The sequence below is a fragment of the Dipodomys spectabilis genome, unplaced genomic scaffold (genome assembly GCF_019054845.1).
Source record: "Dipodomys spectabilis isolate Male_0828 unplaced genomic scaffold, ASM1905484v1 ptg000085l, whole genome shotgun sequence".
Classification (NCBI taxonomy): Eukaryota; Metazoa; Chordata; class Mammalia; order Rodentia; family Heteromyidae; genus Dipodomys; species Dipodomys spectabilis.
Window position 1 is genome coordinate 6,434,705 of NW_024870762.1, and position 7,367 is coordinate 6,442,071.

A 7,367-nucleotide genomic window follows, 5' to 3' on the forward strand; every position below is an offset into this window, starting at 1 on the left:
AGCAGAGAGGAGGGATGTGAGGTTTCTCCTGTGAGTTCCCTTCCTGATCCTCTTCATCTGCCCACCTTCCCTCCACCTGCTCTCAGCTCTGGCTAGTCCCAGCTCTGCTCCAATCCAAATTTTGGATTGAGAAGCAGAGTTAGAAAGGGATTGCCATCCCCCATTTTGATTGGCTGAGAGGACCTGGAAGTTAGTAGAGCTCATATTCACGTGTGAGTGTCAGGGCATTTCAAGGAGAATGGGTCATGAGGGCGTTGACCTAGGGAGTGGTGTCATCCATTGATGGATTCAAAACTTGAAAAGAGTTCGGGAAACTCGTTGACCCACTGTGGATGAGGTTCTTTGGGGCTGTTTTACTCTCTGGGCCCTGTTATTGCCTTGTTCCACCTCCTGCTGTCAGGACAGGTGCTGTGCTTCCTGATCAGCCCTGCCTCCCCCCCAGGATGGACTCAGTCCTTTCAAATCCTGATAAAAACACTTCCTTCTGCTCAATTTCATTCTCCCCATATAAATTAATACTCGACTCACCTGTCAATCAAGCCATTGCTTTGATTACCTAACAATTACTTAACAGTGTAGGTTTGTGTGTGTGTGTGTGTGTGTGTGTGTGTGTGTGTCTGTTTGTGTGTGTTTTGCCAGTCCTGGGGCTTGAACTCAGCTTCTTTTGCTTAAGGCTAGCACTCTGCCACTTGAGCCACAGCACCACTTCCAGCTTTTTCTATGTTGAACAAGGCATCAAACTCAGGGCTTCATGCATGATAGCCAAGCACTCTACCACTAAGCCACATTCTCAGCCCAACAGTGTAGCTGGGCTTTGGGATTGGTTTCCTGATGGAAAAGTTTGGAGAAGCCCAGGATGCTGGCAACAGTGCTTCTGGTGGGTGGCCAGCCCACAGTGTCCAGTGCACTGTGGACATTGCACACCCCTTCCTGAGGCTGCAGATAGGAAGGAGGAACTCTATTGAGACCCACTGTCAAAGCCAGAGCATTTCTTTGGGAACAAATACAATCTATGGACCCAGGACCATCTTTGCTGAGAAGGAACTTGTTCTCATGAGCTGAGGAGAGTAGGACAGGGGAGAAGAGAGAGAGCTAAGCAGGAAAGAAAGAGGAAGAACTTGTGAGAACTGCTCCCCCAAGTGGTCCTGAGCTTCCTGGGGGAGGTCCTGGTGCTGTAGCTGTCACTCACCAGCAGGTGGCCAAGACTGCAGTAAAGACAGTGTCTGCCCAAGAGGGTGGGGTTCTGCTGTGATTGACTGTCCATTCAGTAGACTTAGGGTGAGCACTGAGGGTTTGGCTCATTAGTTTGTATCAGAGATTCATTCAGGAAGTCAAATGTCAGAACTGCCGTCCTTGTTCTAGTGTTCTAATGAGAAGAGGCAGGTGCATGCTCTCTATGAGACCCAGCCCCTGAAGAAAAGATTCTTAAGTGAGGATTTTTCCCCCCCTGTCATGAGGCTTTAACTCTGGGGCTCAGTGCTTTCCCTGAGCTCTTCAGCTCTAGGAGAGCACTCTACAACTTGAGCCACAGTACCACTTTTGGTTTTTTGGTGGCTAATTGGTCTCACAGACTTTCCTGCCGGAGCTGGCTTTGAATGGTGATTCTTAGACCTCAGCCTCCTGAATAGTTAGTGTGACAGGTTTGAGCCACTGGCACCTGGCAGCTGACTTTTTTTAAGTTCAAGAAAATGTGTAATGAGGGCTGAGAAGGTGGCTCAGTGGTAGAGCGCTTGCTTTGCATGCATGAGGCCCTGGGTTCGATTCCTCAGCACCACATAAGCAAAAAGAAAAAAGCCAGAAGTGGCGCTGTGACTCAAGTGGTAGAGCGCTAGCCTTGAGCTGAAGAGCTGAGGGACAATGCCCAGGCCCAGAGTTCAGGCCCCACGACTGGACCTCCCCCCCGCCAAAAAAAAAAAAAAAAAAAGAAAATGTGTAATGAAGATCAAGACATACAAATTTCCCAGAGTATGGTTTGAATCTATCCAGACCTGTAGTTTCCACATTTGACCGCATGATGGTGATATAAGCCCAGCTTTTTGGTTGTCAGTTTTTGCTATCACTGTAGGTCCATATAAATAAGTGCTGAAGCTTGGTGCTGGTGGCTCATGCCAGTTATCCTAGCTACTCATGAGGCTGAGGTCTGAGAATGACCATTCAAGCCAGCCCAAGCAGAAAGCTCCATTATTCTCATCTCCAACTAGCCTTGAGAAAACCAGAAATGGTGTGGTGGCGCAAAGTGGTAGAGCACTAGCCTTGAGCAAAAGAGTTCAGGGCTGGCACTCAGGTCCTGAGTTCAAGCCCCAGGACAGATTTTTTTTTTTAAAAGTTCTGATTGGCAACTTTGGTGCTTGGAAACCTCTGGGTAAATACAGCCCTTTGTTGGCATAGCCATCTATTGCTCTGCATATGATCCATATTATGCTCACTTTTATATCATCAAACTAAATTTGTGTCATTTTGGGGGTTTTTGGCCTTATGCCACTTTAGAGGTACTTCCCCAGAAAGTTCACACCGCATATATCAAATAAATGACCCTTTTAACATTCTCAGGTAAGTGGTTCGGCTCCCACTCTGGTTGTCTCCGGTTTATACTCTCAGATAAGTGCAGTATCCTTGTGGGTGGTTAAAATGATTATTTAAAGCCATTTCTGGTGGTCTAATTTACTAATAGGATCAAAGCTCTGAGCTAGGTGCTGGTGGCTCACATCTGTAATTCTAGTTACTCAGGAGGCTGAGATCTGAAGACTGTGGTTTGAAGTTAGCAGAGTAAGGAAGTCCATAAGACACTTATCTCCAATTAACCACCAAGAAGTTGGAAGTGGAGTTGTGGGTCATGTGGTAGAGGGCTATCCTAGAGCAAAAAGGTTCAGGGACAGGCCCTGAGTTCAAAGTCCCAGGATCAGCACAGTCTCTCTCTCTCTCCTCTCTCTCTCTCTCTCTCTCTCTCTCTCTCTCTCTCTCTCTCTCACACACACACACACACACACACACATACACAGAGCCAGTGCTGGTGGCTCATGTCTGCAATCCTAGCTGTTCAAGAGGCTGAGCTTTGGGATCCTGGTTAAAAGCCAGCCCAGGCAGGAAAGTCTATGAAACTCCAATTTTTAATAAACTATTCAGGAAAAGCTGCAAGTGAGGCTGTGGCTCAAGTGGTAGAGTGCTAACTTTGAGCAAAAGAAGTTGAAGGACAACACTCAGGCCCTGAGTTCAAGCTCCAAGACCTGATGCACACACACAAAAAAGTACTCAAGTCTGAAAGAGACAAAGGAAACATATATGCACTGACATTTTATACGAATTTGTATGCTAATATGTGCCCATTTGTAGGTGGACCTACCATAGCAGTACTCAACCTGGTGCATCAACAGCAGGTGACTCAAGTGTTTTACAGACTCCAAGACTTGACCAAAATGGTGAGATAAAATGAGTTTAATAGAGGTCACATATATAAATAAAGGATAGTAGATCAATATATAAGAAAATTATCTGCATATCTATGTTTACACTGTTCACAATAGACAATCTAATCAGCTAGGAGGCCCAATAACAGGCGAGTGGAGAAAGATGATGAAATATAGTTATGTATTCACATACATATACACTATAGAATATTACACAGCCACAAAAAATATAAAATCATGTCATGGGAGGAAAATGAATGTAATTGGAGGATATCATACTGAGTGAGACAAGATGAGCTCAAAAAGTAAAATAAAATATATTTTCAATAGACCTAAAAGACATACATGTACATACACATATACAAATCCATATGCACAATTATATGTGTATATAATAAATCCTTTGTTATCACTATATTAACAAAAATATTATATATTAACATATTAAATCAATATTAAGGAATTATTACAATATTATTACTATAGGAATATATTATTATTATATCATTTCCTATATTATAGCATGTATTGTATATTAACATATTATGTAATTGTGGATAAACATAAATATGAAACTAAAAGACTAGGAAGAGAAAAGGAAGGAAGAAAAGAAAAAATATAGAGGGTGAATAATTGTGTAAAACAATGAAAAAAGTATGAAAACAGTATAAAGATACTCATTGAACGCTGCTGACCAATAGGGAATAGAGCATAGAGAAAGCGAAATAGAGTCTATTGGGGGTGGGTACTAGTGGGAGGAGCTGGGATAGGGAAGAGGAGGAAGGAGATGGAAAACTGGGGAAATGGATTATTTGCAACTGTGGAACCCTGGTCCTTTGTAAAATTGCCATGGGCAAGACTGTCTGTGGTAGCTGCCTGATTTGCAACAATAGCTTCCTCATTTTGCTCTACTTAGACCCTGGCCCCCTCCCTCTGCTCTCCTTGTCTCTCCCACTCTGCCTGTAGATACAAGGTAATTGGTGGTCTCTGCTGGGATGATTAAATCCTGATCTGACCTGATCTGACCTGTCTCTGTCTTCTTTCTTTCCTTTCATCCACTCATGGCTAGTGTTAGAAGTAGCTCAGGATGTTGGGGTGTCGTGTAGGAATAAGGACACCAACAGGAAAGTAGCTAGGCAAGACAAAAGTTGGTTTTTGCAGAAGGGTGCAACATCAGCAGGCAGGCTGCCCCTTCTTTGTCCCTAACCCAGCAGGATCTGCCCCTTTGCTCTCATTGGCCAAGCTCAGGTTCACACTCTGCAAAAGGATGTGGCTTAACTAACAGGATGCCACTAAAATTCAAGGAGCTTCTCACAGGATGTCTTTATTAAAGTGCTACAGGAAAAAAGATATAACTAAGGTGTAATTAACAGGGCCAAGCCTCCTGACTAAAGCAAGAATCCGGGCTGGCAAGGTGGCTCAGTGGTAGAGCGCTTGCCCTGCATGCATGAGGCCCTGGGTTCAATTTCTCAGCACCACACAAGCAGAAAAAAAAAAAAAGCCAGAAGTGGCGCTGTGGCTCAAGTGGTAGAGCGCTAGCCTTGAGCTGAAGAGCTGAGGGACAGTGCCCAGGCCCAGAGTTCAGGCCCCACAACCGGACCACCCCCCCAAAAAAAATAAAGCAAGAATCCTTCAGAAAAAACAATTCTCTCAAGAATATTAGCAGCTGGGCAGCAGTGGCTCATGCCTGTAATCCTAGCTACTTAGGAGGCTAAGATCTGAGGATCGCAGTTCAAAGCCAGCCAGGGCAGGAAAGTCCGTGAGACTCTTATCTCCAATAAAAACCACTAGAAAACCGGAAATGGCGCTGTGGCTCAACTCAACCGGTAGAGTGCTCGCCTTGAGCTGAAGAGCTGAGGGACAGTATCCAGGCCCAGAGTTCAAGCCCCATGATCAACAACAACAACAACAACAACAACAAAAAAACAGGAAAGAAGCAAATTACTTTGATAGAAGATAGGCTTTTCTCACAATAGAAAAGATGTGGAAATATAACAAATATAACAACAGTCCTTCCTCCTCATATAACTAATATAAGCTAATTACAAAAAAAAAAAAAAAGAGGCAGTGTGTTAGTGGTAATCCTAGTTACTGAAGAAGCTGAAATCTGAGGATTACAGTTTGAAGCCAGCCTGGACAGGAAAGTCCTTGAGACTTTCAACTCCAAATAACTACCAAAAAGCTATAAGTGGGGCTCTGGCTCAAGTGGTAGAGTGCTACTCTTGAGTTAAAACCATAGGACAGGTACACACACACACACACACACACACACACACACACACACACCAGACTTTATGAAAGAACAACACATATGAAACACAATCAAGTTGGAAATTATAATAACAGGAATTATATAAAAAACATAATATTCTAATTAAAAATCAAAATTAGTATTTTTTTGTCAGTTGTGAGGCTTGAACTCTGGACCTGGGCTCTGTCCCTTAGCTCTTCAGCCCAAGGCTAATGCATTACCACTTGAGCCACAGTACCACCTCTGAGTTTTGAGTGGTTAATTAGAGATAAGGGTCTCACAGGGATTTTCTTGCCCGGGCCAGCTTTGAACTGTGATCCTTAGATCTCAACCTCCTGAGTAACTAAGATTACTGGTGTTAGCCTGGAACGTTAGCATTTTTTCAAAATAAATAGCCAGTATAAACAATGGCCAAGAAATTTTGAAAAGAGAGCTATCTAACATTTAGAAATTGAAATTAAAATCTCATTGGAATTTCTAGATAAGAACAATTTGACACAAGAAGACTAGGGGAGAACTAACAGAAATCCTAGAGGATTTAGCTCAAAGGAAAAACATTAGGTACATGTTGAAAGGAAAGGAAAAATAAAGGAACAAAAACAAATGTAGGGGGCTGGGAAGGTGGCTCAGTGGTAGAGTGCTTGCCTTGCATGCATGAGGCCCTGGGTTCGATTCCTCAGCACCACATAAGCAGAAAAAGCTGGAAGTGGTGCTGTGACTCAAGTGGTAGCGGGCACTATGACTGGCAAAAAAAACAACAACAACAAAAAACAAATGTAAAGGTATGATGTAGTTGAAACTAAGGTTAACTCTTTTTTTTCCCCTAGTCCTGGGGCTGGAACTCTGGGCCTGGGCTCTGTCCCTAAGCTTCTTTTAGCTCAAGGCTACCATTCTACCAGTGAGTTCACAACAGCACTTCTAGCCTTTTCTGTTTATGTGGTGCTGAGGACTCTGAGGAATGGAACCCAGAGTTTCATGCATGCTAGACAAGCACTCAACCATGAAGCCACCTTCCCAGCACCAAGGTTAACTCTGGACAGAATAAAAATGTCAGATGAGCTAGATGTCAGTAGTTCACCCCTGTAATCCTACCTTCTCAAGAGGCTGAGATCTGAGATTTGGATTTCTTTCTTTCTTTTCTTTTCTTTTTCTTTTTTGTCGGTTGTGGGGCTTGAACTCTGGGCCTGGGAGCTATCCCTCCGCTCTTTAGCTCAAGGCTAGAGTTCTACCACTTGAGCCACAGCACCACTTCCGGTTTTCTGGTGGTTAATTGGAGATAGAGTCTCATGTACTTTCCTGCTCCAGCTGACTTTGAACAATGATCCTCAGATCTTAGCCTCCTAAGTAGCTAGGATTACAGGCAGGAGCCACTAGCACTTAGCTGAGATTTGGATTTCATTGTCAGCCCAAGGAGGAAAGTCTGTGAGACTCTTATCTCCAGTTAACCATCAAAAGCTGGAACTGGAGCTATAGTTCAAGTGGTAGAGTGCTGGATCAGGGACAGCACCCAGGTCCTGAGTTCAAGCCCAAGAACAGGCACCAAAAATAAATAAATAAAAAGACAGTTCACTAAAATGTATTTTTTCTCTCTTCTTCCTACTGTCACACTGCATTTCTTTTCTGACTACAAAGTTCAAAGTAAACTTCTCACTCATAATGTAGTCTATTTTGTTTGTCTTGGACATTTCAGTACGGGCATATGAAGACAGCAT